The sequence below is a fragment of the Castor canadensis genome, chromosome 3, assembly GCF_047511655.1.
Source record: "Castor canadensis chromosome 3, mCasCan1.hap1v2, whole genome shotgun sequence".
In the NCBI taxonomy this organism is placed as follows: Eukaryota; Metazoa; Chordata; class Mammalia; order Rodentia; family Castoridae; genus Castor; species Castor canadensis.
The window spans coordinates 69,381,148-69,401,494 of record NC_133388.1 but is presented as its reverse complement, the minus strand read 5'-3'; the positions used below and the strand labels follow the sequence as shown (position 1 = coordinate 69,401,494).

The following is a 20,347-nucleotide window of genomic DNA, read 5'->3' as shown; positions in this document are numbered from 1 at the left end:
TGTCAGCTCTCTGCCTGTGCCTTCAGTACAGCCACCCTGAACTCTGCAGCCCCTTTGACCCTTTCTTAGCCATTCTGTAACCTATATATCTTTGTGTGAAATGTAATGTGATCTGAAAGTTAATATTAGTAACTAAGATTGGAATAAAAGAACTTGTGTTGCCAATGGTCCATGGCTATCAAGTGAATTCAGTAGAACTTGCTGAGTTAAAGCCAACAAAATTGATGTAGCATGTAGATTCATTGTTATTCAATACATTCTGATATTGAGGAAAGGCACAAGTATGCCCATCTATGTTTCTGACATAGCTCACTGAAGGCAAAAGAAAATAAGATTCATAGATAGATAGATTTGTATTATTGTTATGGTGGCAGGAACTTGAGGGAGTCTTTCTGATGGGTTTTGTTTCTTCATGAAAACAGCAGCTTCTCATCTCCTTCATTTTCCCTCCCTTCCCATAAGTACCAAACCACACTGTACCTATTATACAGTCCTGTCTTTCATTATTAATTCCTAAATCAATGTTCAAAAGGGTTTCTCAATGTATCCCCTCTGTGAGTATACTTTACTTTGGTCAGTTCAACCTCCTCCATTACTCTCCCTTACCCCTTCCCTTTCACCCCCCATTTTTCAACATCTTTCAATACATATTGTTATATCTGAAAATAGAAAAGATTTTCATCTGTGTTACACAAATGTAGACAGTGAGAGAGATTTCTGTACTTTTGTTCTTTCTTCTTGATTACATAAAGGCTCATTTAGAATATATTTTACACATTTCTTGCTCAGAAAACCAGTTCTAGATATTTTGTGTTTGTGGTTTTGCATAATTTTACTTTTATTTCCATATGTTAACTGACAAAGCAATGGGTTTCACTATGACAGTTCCATTCATTCATATAATGTTCTTTGATCACATTTCCTCTTTTACTACCCTTTCTTGTCCTTTCTACCTCTTTCCCCCTTCTACATTGCTAAGTTTCCCTTTTGCTTTTATGCCTCCCCCCACTAAATTCCTCATATGAGAGAAAACATGCAACAGTTTTGCTTTCTTTTATGTGCAAAAGCCTTTAAATTTGATGAAATCCCATTTGTCAATTCTTGCTATTATTTCTTGAGCCGTGGGAGTCCTATTTAGAAAGTTACTGTCTATGCCTATATATTGAAGTGTTTTCCCTATATTTTCCTGTAGTCGTTTCAAAGTTTCAGGTCTTATTTTAAGACCCTTTATCCATTTTGAATTGATTTTTGTACAGGGTGAGGTGGGGATTAGTTTCAGTCTTCTACATGTGGATGTCCAGATTTCATAGCACCATTTCTTAGAGATTGTTTTTTCTCCAATGTGTGCTTTTTGGCACCTTTGTTAAGAATCAGATGGCTGTGGCTATGTGGCTTTAATTTCTGGATTGTTTATTCTATTCCATTGGTCTTTGTGTATGTTTTGTGACAATGCCATGCTGTTTTTGTTACTATGGCTCTGTAGTATAATTTGCCATCAGGTATTATGTTATCTCCACCATCTCTTTTTGCTCAGGATTACTTTGGCTATTTGGGATCTTTTGTGCTTCCATTTGAATTTTAGGATTTTTTTTCTAGTTCTGTGAAGAATGCCGTTAGAATTTTGATGGGGATTGCATGGAATCTGTAGATTGCTTTCAGTAGTATGGCCATTTTCACAATATTAACTCTATGGATCCATGAACATGGGAGGACTATCTTCTAGTATCTTCTTCACTTTCTTTCTTCAGTGTTTTATAGTTTCATTTCAGAGGGCTTTCATCTCTTTGGTTAGGCTTATTCCTAAGTATTTTTTGAGGCCATTATGAATGGGATTGTTTTCCTGATTTATTTCTTAGCATGTTCATTATTGGTATATGGAAAAGCTACTGGTTTTTGTAAGTTGATCTGGTATCCTGCTACTTTGCTAAAAGTGCTTATCAGCTCTTGGAGTTTTCTTGTAGAGTCTTTTTTTCTTTTTGACAGTACTGGGGTTTGAACTCAAATCTTGTGCTTGACTAGGTCAGTGCTGTACTACTTGAGCCACACCCCAGTCTCTAGTGGAGTTGTTAGTGTCTTTTTAGTACAGCATCAAATCTTCTGCAAACAGGTATAATTTGACTTCTTTCTTTTCTATTTTTATTTCTCTATTTCTTTCTCTTGTCTTATTGCTGTGGCCAACATTTCAACTACTATATCTAATAAGACTAGAGAGAGTGCACACTGATGTCTTGTTTCTGAGTTTAAAGGAAATTATTTCAGTTTTTTCCCATTTAGTATAATGTTGGCTATAGTTTATCTTATGTAGACTTTATTAAGTTAAGGTATGGTCCTTCTATCCCTAGTTTCTTCAGGACTTTTGTTATGAAGGGATGTTGAATTTTGTCAAAGACTTTTTCTTCATCTATTGTGATGATCATGTGTTTTTTTGTCCTTAATTCTATTTATGTATTATTATGTTCTTTGATTTGTATATGTTGGATCTTTGTGTCCCTGGAATGAAACCAATTTGGTCCTGGTGTATAATCTTTTTAATATGTTCCTTAATTAGGTTTGCAAGTATTCTACTGAGGAGTTTTGCATCTATGTTCATCAAAAAGATGGATCTACAAGAAGAATTAACCTAGAAGGTAACACACACGCACAGGAAATTAATGTGAATCAACTCCCTGTATAGCTATCCTTATCTCAACTAGCAAATCTCTTGTTCCTTCCTATTATTGCTTGTACTCTCTCTTCAACAAAATTAGAGATAAGGGCAAAATAGTTTCTGCCAGGTACCGAGGGGGTGGGGGAGAGAGGGAGGGGATTGGGCAGGTGGTAAGGGAGAGGGGTGGGGGCAGGGGGGAGAAATGACCCAAGCATTGTATGCACATATGAATAATAAAAAATAAAAAATAAAAAAAAGAGGATGGATCTATTGTTTTCTTTTTTGTTGTGTCCTTATCCAATTTTGATATCAGGGTAATATGGCTTCATAGAGTGAGTTTGGAAGCATTCCTTTGTGTTTTATGTTATGGAACAGTCAACAGTCATTGGTGTTAGTTCTTTTTTTAATATCTGGTAGAATCTAGCTACCAAAATGAATCTGTCCAGTCCTGGGTTTTCTTTGTTAAGAGACTCTTTATTACTTTAATCTCATTGCTCACTATAGATCTGTTTAGATTGTTTATGCCCTTTTGATTCAATTGTGCTAGATTATATGTATCTAGAAATTTATCCATTTCTTCTAGATTTTCCAATTTAGTGGAATATAAATTTTCAATATATTCCCTAATGATCATGTGGATTTCAGTGGTATCTTCTGTAATATTTCTCTTTTCATCTCAACTCTATTAATTTGGTGTCTTCTCTCTCTTTTGGTTAGTTTGGCTAAAGATTTGTCAATCTTATTCTTGTTCTCAAAGAACCAACTCTTTGTTTTATTGATGCTTTGTATTGTTCTGTCTTCATTTCATTAATTTCTACCATATTTTTTTTTTCTTTTTGCAGTACTGGGGTTTGAACTCAGGGTCTTATGCTTGCTAGGCAAGCACTGTACCCCTTAAGCCATGTCTACAGCCGTTTTTGCTTTTAGTTATTTTTTACATAATAGCTTGTGATTTTTGCCTGGGATCAGCCTTGGGTCACAATCTTCCTATTTATGCCTCTCACATAGTTGAGATTACATATATGTACCACTATGCCAGGTTTGAGATGGGGTTTTGCTAACCTTTTTTGCCCATGTGGTCTCAAACTGTGATCCTACTATTTCTGCCTTCCAAGAAGCAAGGATTACAGGCATGAATCACTGTGCCTGGCTTAGGATCTTGGTTTGTGTGTGTGTGTGTGTGTGTGTGTGTGTGTGTGTATGAGATGGTACTGGGTTTGAACACAGGTTTGATGCTTGCTAGGCAGGCACTTTCCAATTGATACATGTTTCCAGCCCTTTTTGATTTAGTTATTATTCAGGTAAGATCCCACATTTTTGCCTTTGCCAGTCCTAGACTGATGCTCCTACCTATGGCCTCCCACATAGCAGGGACCACGGGTTTGTGCCAACACAGTTGCCTTATTGGTTGGGATGGGATCTTGAGAAGTTTTTGCTCAGGCTGGCCTTGATTCTTCCAATCTCTGCCTCCTGAGTAGCTGGGATTATAGGCACAAGCCACTATGCTCTGCCAGAATCTTGTTTTTAATCCATTCAGCACAGCCTGCATTTTTAAATTGAAGAATTAAGATTGTTTACATTTATGGTGATTATTGAAAGGTATACACTCATTCCACCCTCTTTTTTGGTGGTAATGGGGTTTGAACTCAGGACCTTGCACTTGTTAGGCTCCACCACTTGAGTCACACCTCCAGCCTCCTTTCTTCATCTTAGAGGTTTGTTTACTGAGTGAATAATGTTTGATTCTTTCTTAATTCTAATTTCAATTCTTCTAGTGGATTTACATGAGCTCTTGTGCTTGTGTTATTTTTCTTCCTCTCCTGTGTTGGGATTCCTTTAAGTATCTTCTGAAGATAATTATTAGTCATGAATTGCTTTAGTTTATGCTTATCATAGAAGGTTTTTATTTCTACTTTGATTTTATTTATTAATTTTTTGGTGGTACTGGGGTTTTAACTCAGGGCTTCATGCTTGCTAGGGAGGTGCTCCACCACTTGAGCCACTCCACCACTCCTGTTTTCAAGGTAGGGTCTCAAGAACTATTTGCCCAGACTGGCTTCCAATGTGATCCTCCTTATTTGTGCCTTCTGAATAGCTAGGATTACAGATGTAAGCCACTGGCACCTGGCTCTCCTTTGATTCTAAAGGATAACTTTGCTGGGTATAATGATCTTTGTTGGCAGTTATTTTGAAGACATCAGTCCATGCTTTCTTGACCTCTTGGTTTTCTGTTGAGAAGGTTGCTGTTATTCTGATAGGTTTGCCTTTGTAAGTAACTTGGCACTTCTCTTTTGCAGCTTTCAGTGTTCTTTGTTAGTGTTGTATTCTTGTCATTTTTAACTATAATGTGAGGTAGTGAGATTTCTTTTTGCTGGTCATGTCTGTTTGGGGTTCTAAATGCCTCTTGTACTTAAATGTTCACATCTTTCCCTAGATTTTGGAAATTACTGCTATAATTTTTTTTGCTATAAAACCTGGAATAGTTTTGTTGTTGCTTTTATTTTTATTATTTTTTTTAATGCCTTTACTCTGCATCTTGATGCCCCCTTTTATACCACAGATTCATAGATATGGCTTCTAAATTGTATCCCAGAGGTTTTAGATATTGTGGTCATAGTCTTTATTTCTATCTGAATATGATAATTCAACATTGCCTTCAATCCCTAATATTCTTTCTTCCACCTGGTCTAGGAGTTTTTTATTTGATTTACTGAACTTTTCATTTCCAAGCATCTATTTTTTCCCTTAGTTCTTATCTCTTTGCTGAATTTCTCATTCAAGTCTTTTTTTTTTTTTCCAGTACTGGGGTTTGAACTCAGGGTCTACGTCTTGAGCCACTCCACCAGCCCTTTTTTTCTGATGGGTTTTTGTGATAGGGTCTCACTAATTATTTGCCCCAGTTGGCTTTGAACCATGATCCTCTTGATCTCTGCCTTCTGAGTAGCTAGGATTACAGGCATGAGCCACTGGTGCCCAGCTCATCCAAATCTTGAGTGGACTTTACTTTGTTTATCCATTTATTTGAGTCCTCTTTAAGGTCACTGATCATTTTAACAATAAGACTTTTGAATTCTTTGATTGGCTTTCAACCATTCAATATCTTTGCATTCAGCTACTAAAGAGTTTCAAACTTTTGAAGGAGTCATGTTGCATTCCTTCTTCATATTTCTTGTGTTAAAGTTAAAATTAATAGAAGTAAAAGTAGTAGTAATAAAAGAATAAAATAAAGGAGGGGTGGGGAAATGGGAAAAAGAAAGAAACAGCAAGCTGAAATAAAAACAAAGAAAAAGAAGAAGGAAAAGAATGTGAAGAAGAGAAAGAAATAAGAGCAAGAGATAAAAATCCTGATTATAAAGTAAGGGAAAAATATGTGAATAAAATTAGATAAAGATAAGGAAAGGAATAAATATAAAAACATAAAAGATTTATAAAAGTAAAAATAGGGTTGTGGGCATGGCTTAAGTGGTAGAGCACTGCTTTAGCAAGCATGAGATCATGAGTTCAAATATCAGTACTGCCAAAAAAAAGTTAAATATAAAAGTTAAAAAAAAAAAAAAAGCAAACAACCCCCCCCTAAAATATAGTAAAAAGAAAAATGGAAAAAGAAGAAAAGAAAGTCACCCTTAAAGAATTGGGGAAGCTTCTTTCCAGGTCCACTAATATTGGAATCTACTAGTTCTGGAGGTGGAAGATGGGTCATAACTGGAGTCTATGTAGTTTCTCTCTTCCCACTGTATAGGTTGGTGCTAGGCTGGTGGAGGGTTGCTCTTATCAGTGCTGCATTCATTCATTTTAGAAACTTCCAATCATTGCATACTAGGATGCACTGCTGGCTTCAATGAGCTTTGTAGCCTGTGGGCCATGTAGCTCCAGAGGCTCCTCAGTTTGTGCAAACCTCCAAGCCAATGAGTGTCCCCCAAGTGCATCTGAGAGTGGAGGAAGGAAACCAAGCTCTGAGTTCTGCAGTGGAGGGAAAGAATCTGACTACAAAGGGGTCCTTTGATACAGTCCATATAGATCAGTTTCCCAAAGCACAGAGCAGTCCCACTAAAAAAAAACCCAACAAAACAAAACTATAAACAAAAAACCAAAAGAATATCCTCAGTGTTTCTTAGTTAGAAAGCAAGAAAATTTTCCTACTTTCAACTATTGTTAACATTTGGGGGTGGGGTAGTTATTGGCCTTATTTAGGAATGTTTATTACCTTGATGAAATTTTTGGTATCATCGTGACATTTAAATCCCAAAATATAAAAGTTCTCTGAGTTCTTCAGGAGAAAAGGAGATTCAAAAGCATATTATAGTTTTATGACTCAGAATATAAAGCTTAGATGAGTCAATAGCATTATTATTAAAGTGTTCTTCTTGAAATGAATTTATTATGTCAAATAAAGGCAAAATAGCCTATTATATGTTGTTTTATGGTGTGTATCACAATATGCCCATTATTCATTAATGAACTCTGTTTCCTTCTGGAGCAGCTTCAATGTACATTTGTTCTTTTTTTTTTACTTTACTATAAAGTCTTAGAACTTTGCTAATGTATAATCTTTTTTTAAATGTTGCTGATATTGACTACACTTAACTAAGAGGTGAAAAATGTCCTTTTGTGGTCTACCTTCAATAGAAATTGCTTTGCATAAATACTCCAACTGCACATTGTTAAACTTTCTCTTAGATATCACTTTTCTCTTTAATATCACAAAAATTTAAATTTTATTTTCATTAGCATCTTCTAGAAAAATAATGGAAATATGGCTATGGCATGTTAAAGTGCTATGTATCAAAACCAGTGACAAAAGGAAAAGAAAAAAGATATATGCTTCTTATCCCTGCTCTATAAATTACTTCACACCTAAAGGCTTAATACACACATTTATTACCTTACAGTTCTGGGGATCAGAGGTATGACATTGTTCTCATGGGCTAAAATCCAGGTGTCACTAGGGCTACAATTCTTTCTGGAACTCTAGGAAAGAATGTGCTTTCTTGCATTTTCTAGCTTCCAGAGGCAGCAGCATGGCATCTCTCTGATCCTGATTCTATGGCCACCTGTCTTTTTCTGACTCTCTTTTGTCTCTCTTCTACTTTTAAGGACCCCTTTGACTGCATTGGACGCAGACAACACAGAATCATCTGAGTGGCTTAATTACATCTACAATCTCATTTATTCTTGTCACATAGCCTAACATATTCACAGATTTCTTGAATTAGAATATGGACATCTTTGTGATGTTCTACCTATTCTGCCTACCATAGTCCATTAGTTCATTGCATAGTAACTATATCTCAGTTTTTAAGATGCTATATTCATTCTTCATTGTTCAGTAGGAATGGGTAGTGATAGGGATGAAAAAAATCTTTAGAATATGTTTTTTAGCTAATTTTTACACGTAAGATGTTAGTTTTGGAGGCACAAAAGGCCAAGGTCATGAAACCATTTTTTAAAACTACCTTAATCTGAGATCTTATAGCTTTTGAGGGTTATGCTGCAGTATTACTGTGTAATTATCTTTTTTTTCTTTTTCTTTTAGTGGGACTGGGGTTTGAACTCAGAGCTTTGGACTTGCAAAGCAGGTGCTCTACTGCTTGAGCCACACCTCCTCATGCAATTATCTTTTGGTTATTATCCAAGGAGTATTAGTCAAGTGTTCTAGACCAGCAACAAATTTCAAAGTATTTTTTCTTCCTCTGTTATGTAAATAATAGTGATAAAAACTTTTCAATGCTCACTTTGACAGAATGTGAAGACACCTGAAATTGGCTCATTATCTTCTGACTTCTCTCCTTTCAGATCTTCACGGGCCATATGCATGTCACAGAATTCTAAAAGTCTCGCACATTGAATGGTATCTGGCAACCCTGTGAATGCAAATATATACACACATAAATAAATGAAGTAGACTTCTAGAAAGAGAGTGCAGGGTTGCTTCTTGTGAAATCATTAACCGTTTTTTCCTTTTTTGTGACAAAGGACATGACATTTTTTTGTTTCTTTTTTTTTTTTAAGCTCAGGATGCAAAACGAGCTTCTGGAGAAGTAAGTGTTTGGGTGCCCTGGAATTTCTGGATAGCAGAAATTTAATTCTTCATGAACTTTTTCTTAGAAGGACATTGAACATTTGGGAACGTCTCCCCCGCCACCCAGTGTCTCCCCGTGAGTGAAAGGTCATTAGTGCAGAGACTGAGTCCTCACGGCGAGACGGCTCCACTACTTTCCTAACCAGTGCATTTCAGTCGTAAAGGAGAGGAATGAGCCTCGGGCAGTGTGCTCTGCACCCGTCCCGGTCTCCCTCGGTCGCCGATTGCTAAGCTACATGGTGACTGACACGAAGCTAAAACAGTTGTATCGGTCACGCTAGTGACATTCGGGAATGCAGGCATTAAGGAGGTCTCTACAAGGCGAAAGAGGGTAATGGATACATAAAAATCAGTGGATATTACCTTTCTCTTTTCCCTCCTTGTCAATTATATACATCCATTGCTTGTTACCAGGGCACATGGTTGGCATTTCCAGTTAGAGCCAATTGAGGCAGGCGGCTTGTCACGCTTCAAGATCGCCACTAAATGTCTGCGTGTCAGCCCTGACTGCAGGACCCTTGGCTCAGCTGGCTTTCGTTTTTTTCTAGAATTGAAATTCAGATATCAATGAAGATCTTGTATGATAGTCATTAAATTATTTTACTCTTTAAAATCAATACTACTAGATTTAACAAGCTAGTCTCCTATATATACCTACATATGTACGCATATACATTAGAAAAATACTTTGAGCATTACCATTGTTCGTTTCACAGATAAGAAAATGAAGGGACCCTAGCGTTTTATAACAGTCATTTCAAATTTAAGTATATGTATATCTGGTAAACTTTTTTGAATCTGCCTTAATCTGGGATCTTACAGCTTTTTACTAGTCCACTTAAAAGATTCTTTCATTTGGTTCCTTTGTGGCTTCAGTGATTGCGCCCCTGGTGGTCATGCCCTATATTATCCCTTTCAGGACTTGCTTCTAGCCCACAGAAGATGGCTTAGGGTGAGAGGTTCCAGATCAATCGGGTTTGAGTTAATCAAAAAATTATCCTGGATGGATTTAACTTGATCAGATGAAAACTCTTAAAAGAGGAACTGGACCCTTCCTGAGGTGAGAGACTCTCTCTTGCTGGTTTTGAGTAACTAAGCCATCCTGAAGTAAGTGACCATATTGGAGAAACTCATGTGGCAAAGAACTGTGAGTGACTTTTAGGAGCTCAGTTAGCCTCCAGCAAGAAACCGAAACCCTCATTCCCACAGCTGCCAGGAAGTGACTTCTGTCAACAACCTGAGGGAGCTGGGAAACCCATCTTTATGTAGTCAAGCCCTTGATGACTGCCTGACACCTGGACGGAAACTTGGTGGCTTGGGAGCAGAGAACTCAGCTCAGCCCTGAGGGGACAGTGGGAAGTCAGTGCCCAGACTTAGGACCTGCTTAAACTGTGAGCTAATAACTGGGTGCTGGTTTAAGCTGCTGAGTCTGTGGTAATTTGTTACATGGCAATAGAAAATTAACAGGCTCCCTTTATCTTCAGTCTCCTTTTTGGCAGGCAGGAAGGTGTTTTTCTGAGACAGGGTCTCACTATATAGCAAAGGTTACTTGTTCTTATTTTTAACCTTTGACGTTTCTTGGCTTGCTTGACCTATGTGTTTTAATGCCTATTTACAAAACTAACAGCCTAATACTTTTTCTCCTTTCTTTTTCAAAAAAAATGATGAGGTAATGATTTTGATCACATGCTTCGGTTTTCATTCTTTAATTGTAAATAGACAGAACAGTATTGTGTATGTTTCACCATTTGAATTAAAAACAATACCAGATGTTTCTGTTGTGATTTTCTGAGAAATTCACCTGTGTATTTAGCATTCTCAACATAATAAAATTCTACAAACAAAACTGTGCTTATCCAAAGAAAAAAGTGAAAAGTATATCTTACATATCTTTCCTACCTATATCACAATTACATCATTTCTATCTCAAAGAACCAAATATTATCTGCATTAAATCTAGGTGTGCCATTTTTTACAGATCCTTGTGTCTTTACAGGTAGCTGCCAAAATACTCAGCGGCTAATCTTTAACTCATTCTAGAAAACTTGTTCAATTCCTTTCAAATGAAATTGCAATCTAGTTAAAACTAAGTATCCCTTTATAACAGAATAGAAGAGTGAAGAAGATTAAAAAAGAAAACGGTCCAAAATGTGACTCATTCTTCTGGTTTGAGGTTTTAAAGAGACATGCAAGGAAGAGCAGAATATAGATTTTCATTTCATGGTGAGTAAAAAATTACCTTAGTGGTAAAGTGGATACCGTTTTGCATGAAATACTGCAATTTCTCCAAAGAGTTCTCTAAAAACTTACTGGGATCATTGTTAGCAAAGTTCACATCAAGTTTCCTCAAAACATAGCACCTAATCTTTTTAAAAGTTTCCACAGAGTAACTGTAATGGTAGAATGAAGACAATATTTTGATAACAGAAAATGTTTCCCCTGCATTGTAATGAAATGCTCAATTATCAGTTCATTATTCTAGCAAGACTTGTATTACTATAGTTGAATTTTCAGTTCTCTACCACTAAGCTACATCCCTAGTTCTGAGTCTTCTACATTTTTAACTAAAATTATTTAACAGCATACTGCTTTATGTGCCTGTTATTTCCACACTAGAAAGTTTTCAGATTAGAAAGTTCATATGTAGAATTGGCAAATATGTGTTTATTTGATTACAAATATAATGCCAGTGTTACCAATATTTTCTGGTGCCATAGAGTTTAGTATTAATTTTTTTAAGTTAAATTTATTTTTAATCAATAATTATTAGATATTTCCAAACCTAACTGTGATCAAGTAATGATGTGATTGGTTGATGTACACAGTGCTTATTGCACTCACAAAATAAGAACAGAAAGACTTTCTTTTTTTAAAATTGTTTTGGTGATATTGGGGTTTGAAACTCGGCCTCATGCTTGCGAGGCAGACACTCTACCACATAAGTCACTCCACCATACCTTTTTTGGTTAGGTATTTGAGACAGGGTCGAATGAACTATTTTTTAGGGCTGGCCTCGAACCACTAGCCTTCTGATCTCCCTCCTGAGTAGCTAAGGCTTACAGGAGTGAGCCACCGGTGCCTGGCCAGAAAGAATTTCTTGTAGGGTGTGGTGTTTACTTCTTTTTCTAAAAAATAAGTACTGCATAAGAACAGCAATTTAGAAAAAGCCTTTTATGAACAAAACATGTCATGTTTCAACTTTTTAATTCAGAATAACGTGTTTTTGAAGGTATACATTGTTAGTCATGATAAAACCATATAGTCTCACTTCATCATTATTGTTATTAATTTTTTTTGACAGTACTGGGGTTTAAACTCAGGCCTCTCTCTTGCTAGGCAGGTGCCCTACCATCTGAGCCACAAATCCAGGACAAAAGCACCCTACTCTGAAGTGGGGAAGAGACAGAATTATTGCCAGAGGAGCCCTTGCTGGGTATAACGTGGATAGCGTGCATGAGTTAGGAGGTCAGACTGACCTACACTTCTCCTTGGGGCTCTCCCTTCTTTGCTGTGTAGCACAGTCAAGGGATTTAGTGTCTCTCAGTCTCAAGTTTGTCATTTATAAAAAGGGGGTAATAGTACCTATGGCCCAAGGTTGCTCTGAAGTTTAAAAAAAAAATCCCTTGTTTCACATTCCTGGTACACTGTAAGCACTTCATACCTGGTACTATTGGCTAGAAGTAGGGAAAGGTCAGGACTCCTATGTGTATGTAGGTTGCCCATGTTTGGCTCAGGAATGACCCAGACCACCCTCACCTCAAAGGAACCACCCATGGCCCTCCTCACTCATTGATTATTGGATGGGAATCACCTGGTTTGAGAAAGAGAAGCATGCTCTCTCTGCCAGCAGATTCCACTAGCTCCCATTATGCTTCCCCTTGCATTTCCTGTCCCTAACTTTTAATAAACTTCCTTTACACTCACGTGTTCTATCATGGATTCTTCCACATGGGACAAAGAATTTGGGAGTCTTCTGATCACAGACTGAACTGGCACTGTTAACACTATTATCATTACAAGTGTACTACTTCATGTTTCACAAAGTATTTTCACATACAGTTTATCATTTGAGATAAGCTCCTGGATTGACACTGCAACTTTTGTGACCATAGACAAGTATGTAATACAAGTGGACTATCCACGAGTATTTAATACGTGTGATTATTACTCAATCTGCTCAGATCAGTAGGTTTTCTTTCTTTTGCTTTGATGTACCTGACTTCAAACCATTGAAAGACACAACTCATTCTTAAGCTTTATGCCACCAAGCTCTTTTATCCTCACTTTACACATGGGAAAGAGAAACATGCAATAACTTTCCTAAGGCCACAAGGCATGTGGCTCTCTATCTAACCTCACTTCATGATGGAATGCTTCCACTCTGCTCTGGATGGACTCTGAAAACTTCAGATCTTGTTTGTGAGTCTGAATGCAGAGAAATAAGAACAAGGCATTGATACAGTGGTGGTGTGGAGCCTTCCCATGCATCCTGGGCTGTTTATGTCTTTAATCTTCTCAGTGACTGGCAAGCATTAAAACCATTTTAAAAAGCACCTTGTAACCTCCAAACTGAAGAAGAAGAAAAATGGTTTGGGGAGCAGTTAAAAGCCCTATTATATGTTGAGTTATTCTTTTTTTAAATGGAATTTCACAAAAGCACTAATTTTTCACCCAAAGGTTGAGCCTTTTTTTCTCTTCTCCTCTGGATGAAGTTAGGTCCTTCCAGAAGGAAGTAAGGTACTGCTGGCAATAGTCTCCATTTGACCTAGAAAAGCATTCTGCTTCACAGGGGTATTTCTGGAAGCCAAATGACAATTGCTGCCTTTCTGTCACACAAATACTTGCTTGTGTCAGTGCTGACCAATTTGCATACTAAACAAAGTGGCATGTTTGCAATTGAGCTAATTGACAAATTCCAGTTTTTTCCTGAGCACGAAAAAGTTCTAAGAGCCTTGTGGGAAAAGGGGACCCTGTTACTGCGTTCCGATTTATACACATTGCTATTTATGTATGGCTTTCTTTTAATTAGGTGTTTAATTTAAAACAGAACTTGTGACTATAATAACCCCCAAAGCACAAGCTTGGAACATTAACTATTGGGGGAATTAAAAAAACCTTTCAATCACAAGACTAAAATTGATTGACATTATAAACATTATAGGATCATTAGGGAGACATTATGGAAAACAGCTTCTACTGCAAAAGAAATATGTTTCTTTTTACCTTTTTGAGTAAGGTAAGGTAGAAGGGGTCTTTAATTTGGATATGTAACCAGAAAACTTATTTTGAAAAGGAAATAGTAATATTTCTGTTTTGAAAAGGAAATGATAATATTTCTTAATGCCTTGTTGCTTTGTAGATAGTATGTAAATCTAAAGGCAGGGGAAACAAAAGCCAGTGGAAAGGGAAACTAATTAATGATCCCAGCAAAGAAAGGACACTTAACTGAGTAATCAGTAAATGACTGTAATGCCAAAGCTCTAACATCTTTGAGAAAAAAATGCTTGGCAAATAACGCTTTAAGTGTTTATTTAACAATCTCTCTCCAGCTGAAAATTAAAACCAAATAAGTTTTTTTTGGTGTTATTGTGAGATAACCTTAGAAATATTAGCAAAAAGGAGGTAGTCTGTTTTATACTTTGGGGGGAAAATGTTCATATTTTAGAATAGCATTCTGTGATCATTTTTAGTGGGAAAATAAAATATAGGTGACTTCTCCTGGAATCAATATCCTTTTTTCTCTGTTCTTCGTGTTTTGCCGGCTGATTAATTTGCAGAGGTTGGCTTTGATTGCTGCTGAAGTAGAAAGCATTATAAATTCTCTGTTATTCTCCAATCTACTTGGCTGAAGTCTATGGTTCCATCTCTGTATCTTTATCTACCTTACCACATGGTGCTTAGTGCTGTGGCCCAAAGCCTCTTCTAACCAGATTGTGAAAATCTATTGTGCTGAACTCTCAAGTCTCCTGCTGTGAATGGGTGACTATTTCCTCAGGAGAACTGTTCTGTTAGGTAAAGGTAAGTGAGCCAGACAAAAACAGGCATTTAGAAAACAGCTTTGTGTGTACATGAAGGCTATAGCTGGCTAAATTTTGAGAACAAAAACGAGGCATTGAAGGTCAGAACACGTATATGATTCATATAGCAATTAAAAGAATAATTATGAAAGAAAAATGTGCACAACATGCAATGCATAGCATTCTGAAATGGCTGAAAAGGAAGAGTTCGATATTTCCAATCTTTAGCACACACGGGTGTACTGTCTTGGTTATGGTTTTTGGCCATCGATCAATCCTGGACATTTTTCAGTTTCTAATGAACAGTTAAGTAGATGAAGTATGTTGCCGATATTCTCTGAGTCACCTCTTTTCAAAAGTTTGAGATGGAAATAACACATAAAGGTGTTATTTATTGTTTTGGTCCAATCTAGCTAAGAATGTTTTGTATTTCCAACTGTAAAAGTTGATCTGAAGACCACTACTAATTAGCTCATAGAGGTAATACATCAGTGTGGATATTCTGACAAAAGGACCATTCATGCCCTGATAAGGATGGAGTGGGATGGTGTGAGATTTCATTACACTGCTCAGAATGATGCACAATTTAAAACTTGTTTATTTCTGGAATTTTCCATTTAACATTTTGGAGTGTGGTTGACCACAGGCAATTGAAATAATGAAAAAGCAAAGCCATGGGCAGGGAGAACAAATTGTTTCATCAAATGTATTTAAAATCATGCCCTTTAGAAGGATAACTCAATTATGAGCAAAATGTTTGTGCTTTAATAATTATAGTGATCTCTGTTGGCAATAATGGTGCCAATAGGTTTCGGTTCTTACTGAACCCTTAAGCTTCTGTTTTCCAGGGTCACGGTCCTGCCTCAAATCTAGCTTGAATCCTCCTTCTGCTCCAACCTCCAATCAGCATGAAATAAGATCCTAACCAATCAGATCATGCTGAGTCCCACTGAGGGGTATTTAAGCCCCTGCCCTTCCTGCTTCTCTCTCAGCTCTCTCGGCTCTCTCCCTCTCCCACCCGGCAATAAAGAATCTCTTGGTCAGATCACTCTTCTCCACGTGGTCACTTTGGGGCCTATATTTCCAACACTTTGGTGCCATGACTCAGATGGGGGCTCCCCACTAATCCTGGTGGGACCCCCATTCCAACTCACCCCATGACCACCCTGAGGACATGACTGGCCAGGACTCATCCTCCCGATCACCCTGCTTGCATCCAACACAGGACATTCCTTGGTGAGTCCGCATACCCTTCTCAGGCTCCCTTTGTGGTCTCTCCCTTCGGTGTCTCTGGGGTTTTCAAACACTCCCCCTGTTTGGCTATTTCTGGGTGGCTCAGGTGGCAGAGGGATTCCCTCAGTTGTCGGGCTTGGATCCATTGTGTCATGGGTCTCAGAGACCCCTCGTCAAAAAGCCTGGGCCCAGGTGACCCATAGCCCTCGTCCATTTGAACCAGCATGCCACTAGAACTCAATGACGACTGATTCTCGTGGGCCTTGTGCTGTTGTCAGGTATTTTTGCTGCGTGGGGACACTTCACAGTACATAATATCCTCCTCTCCCATTCCGGGACCAGGTCCTTCATAATGGGTGCCTGTACATCTTCTCTGCCGTCTGACTCCCCACTGAGATGCCTCCTCAATAGTTTAGACACCTTGGGTTTGACCCCAGATATAAAACCAAAAATTTAATCCACTTTTGCACTCAAATCTGGCCCACTTATCCTTTAGACAACCAACATCACTGGCCCCTTTTCGGGTCTTTAGAGTATGCAGGAAGGGGGGAAGGGCGACAGGCCGCAGGATCAGACTAGGCAGTCAGGGTCATTTGTCCCAGGTGTGAGTGGAGGGAGTGGCGCCTTGCACAAGTCCTGCTCTGAGCCCCACCTCACACCTCAGGGCATCAGACCCTTGTAAGTCAATTGTTAGCTCAAGGTTGTAGTTCCAGAAATAACTAAATAGACATTACTGTGGTCTCTAAATTTCTCATTTAGAATTTTCTATACCTTTGTTTGATCTCAGCATAAATTTTTCCCTCCAAATATTAACACTAGTTGTCCCGTATGGCCCTGTTATTGGCCTGAAATGCCCTCTGAATGCCCTTCTCTAACTTTACAAATGATTTCTTTGTTAAAAAGGTAGCCTTTATTAAAGAGGCTGCCTGCTGTTGGCTAACAGACAGGATCCTAACGTTTTGTTCTTTCTAGATGGGACCTGCATCTTCCAGTCTTTGGCTGGTAGATGCTGGAAGCTTTGTACTGAGGCCAGACCTCAGTATGCCTCGGGTGACCAAGAGAAGTGGCCTTCACAGGGCTCCTTAAATTACAATACCATACTCCAATTAGACCTTTTCTATAAACGAAAAAAAAGTAAGCCACCCCAATACTCAGAACCTCTTAATGAGTGCTTCCCTCTCCAACAGGCAATGGTAGGAAGAGGGCAGGTTGTATGTCCCCTTCCAGTTATCAGATCTAAGGGAAATTTAAAAACATCTAAACAGCTGTACTCCTGCCCAGACCAATACATTCAAGCCTTTATCTCTGTGATCCAAACCTTTCAACTGGCATGAAAGGATATTATGCTTCTACTAAACCAGACTCTTATCTCATTAGAAAAGCAATGGGTTCAGGCCCAGGCCACTCAGGTTGGAAATGATTATGTGGCTCAAGCAGTAGAGTGCTGCTTTACAAGCATAAAGTCCTGAGTTCAAGCCCAGAACGGCCAAAGTAAAAAAAAAAAAAATAATAATAATATTTGGGGCTGAGGAAGTAGCTCAATGGGAGAATGTCTGCCCAGCATGTTCAAAGCCCTGGGTTCAAGTCCCCAGTATTACTAAAATAAATAAATAAATAAATAAATGGTAAGGAAGATAAGTGGCATTAATATCACTTCAGCCATCTCATAGTAGAAAAACATAGTTTAACCTAGACCAGATCCCTCATTTTTCAAGTGAGGAAACTGAGGCTCAGAACAGTTCAGAGACTTGCTCTCCAGAGTGTCAGGTGAGGTGTCAATGTAAAATAACAACTTTACTTTACAGCAACAACTTAAAAAGAAAAAAATCCTCTTACCTTCCTACAGCATCTTAAGGATGCTATCAGAAAGCATACCATGGTGGACTGAGTCACAGGTGAGAGAGGTTCTCCTCGAAGATAAATTCCTAACAGTCAGCCCCAGATATTTGTAAAAACTCAGACTGTGGCTGAAGGGAAAAGTCATTGAAACAAGTAATACAGCCAGCCATGTCTGTATTTATGGCTATGTCTGTATGTCCGGGACCTTCCTAACAGGAGAGAAAAAGATAAGAGACACCATGGCCTCATTGCTGCTCTCAGAGAGGGCCCCGCCCAACTGGGGCCTGTATCCTGAACTTGCTACCATGGTGGACAGGAGGGGCATTTCTGCAGAGAATGCTTAAGGGGGGACAGCCCGGGAGACAGCCCTGACCCAACCGGGACCCTGCCCTCTGCAAGGGTAACCACTGGAGGTCTAAGTGCCCCCGCCTCCAGATGGAAGGCGAGGTGCCACCTTCTATGCATTGATGGGTCCAAGTCTCCTGGCCACACTCCACTTCTTGGCATCAATGTTGAGGAGCCATAATGGCAGAAAAACAAAAGGTCATTTTCCTCCTAGACAGTGGAGCCCGTTTCTCTGTTTTACCTTTTTCTCCTGGTCCCTGGTCCAGTGACAAAAGTTATTGTTTGAGGCAAATCTGGCCAGCCCCTGGAGCGCTAGTTTACCTGGCCTCTGGCCTGCTCTTGGGGAGACCTCTTCTTCTATCACTCTTTCCCCATAGTACCTGAAACTCCAGTGCCCTGCTGGGATGGGATTTACTATCTCAACTAAAAGCTCAATTCTCCTCCCCCGCAGGCAGCTATCTCTGCTGCCCCCTCCTTCAGGAACAAAGAGATTCCACAGTGTGGACTGGTGAGATGCGTGTAGGGTGAGCCAGGATGGCCCTCCCTATTCAAATAAAACTCAAAAATCCCTCACAGTTTCCACACCCAAAACAATATCCTCTCAAGCCTGAGGGACATGAGGCCTTATGCCTATTCCCAAAAACACTAAGGGCTACTAATTAGTTGCTCCAGCCCCTACAATAAATTTAAAATTCTTATAAAAGTTAATTTTAAAATATAAATTACAAAGTAAACAACTGGAAAGGATATAGATAGGTAATAAATGTATTTTTTGAGAAGTTAAAGGAAAAAGAAATGGTTTTTTGGATGAGAAGGGATTTTGTAAAGAAGGATTTGTCCTAAAGATTGTTTCAAATAGGAAGGATAAAGACAAACCATCAAAGGGGTTTAGTATGTTGTATGAAGGTCTGAGTAAGTTTGAAAAGTGTATAATAAAAGCTTTGGTGTGTGATAAAGTTAAAGTTAAATAAAATCTAAGAGTTGCCTGAAAGATTTTTAGGGTCATGTCAAACTAAAATCAAATTCTCTATGTCTATGAAATAACAAGGTTATCTTAATATTGTTCTGCTCTGAGTAACATCTACAAAAAACCATTACAGAGAAAGATTTTATCAAAGAAATTATTCATGTTTTCTGCTGCTTTTGTCAAGCTTTAAGTACTACTAAATCAGAGCCCATTTACATATTTACTTATGTGTCTTAAATGACCACCTTGTAACAGTGTTATGTTATACTTTAAATATGGTACAAACATTTAAAAAGTTAAAAGTGTCAATTTATATAAAATAATGAGCTAAAGCTCTCTTTTATCCAAGAGTGTTACATTTAAATCCTGACAGTCCCTGCCTCCCACAGGTCACCTACCTCGGTGTGGCCGTAATGGGACAGACTCACTCCCTGAGCCATAAATGCATCAACCCAATCTTCTGTTTCCAAACCCCCATACCATAAGACAGCTTACAGCTTTCCTGGCAGTTATAGGATTTTGTAGAATTTAGATCCCTAGGTATGTAGTCCCTGAACAGACACCTTTTTATGCTCCTCCTAATATTCCTATCTGGGTCTTACATAATGTATGGCCACCCATTTCTCTTAGAAAACTTGACTCCAATAGACTCTGCTCCTCTGGCTGACTACCTGCCTTCTCAGGGAACTTCTCAGAGAGCATGCAAGCCAGATCCTGCCCCACCCTATAACAATTTCTGTTAAACCAGGGCATCTTGTTCTCCAAAAGGATCTTCTACCCTCTCCATTGGGACTTCGATGGACCAGCCCTCATCTGGTCATTCTCATGACACCCACTGCTGTCAAGCTCAATGGGTTCCCCCAATGGCGGCACCTCTCAAGAAACAATTAGAAAATGGAGAAGGGAATTGGAGGACTCTTGGAATTGTCTAGGGAAGAACATTTCACAGTGGTTCTCCTGGCCAGTGCCCATCCTAATGCCTATGTTCTTGCTCTCCTATTCTTAAGCTTCCTCCCTTGTATCACACTGCATGTCTGCTATTGCTAATCAAAGTTTAACCAGCTGTACCTCCAGGGACACCAACCTCTCCAAAACGCGAGGATAGTTGGCTGATACCTGCCATTCACGGCTCAGAGGATTGGCTCGAGGCCATTTATGATCTATGGCTACAAGAGACCTTCATCAACTTCAGGGAGGAGGAAATCTTCATTTTCAGAGCC

At 38.6% G+C, this 20,347-nt stretch overlaps 1 pseudogene; it reads right to left on the bottom strand.

Moving 5' to 3' along the window:
- LOC141421405 (uncharacterized) overlaps positions 1-20,347 on the bottom strand; it is a 76,742-nt pseudogene that overhangs the window by 43,200 nt on the left and 13,195 nt on the right.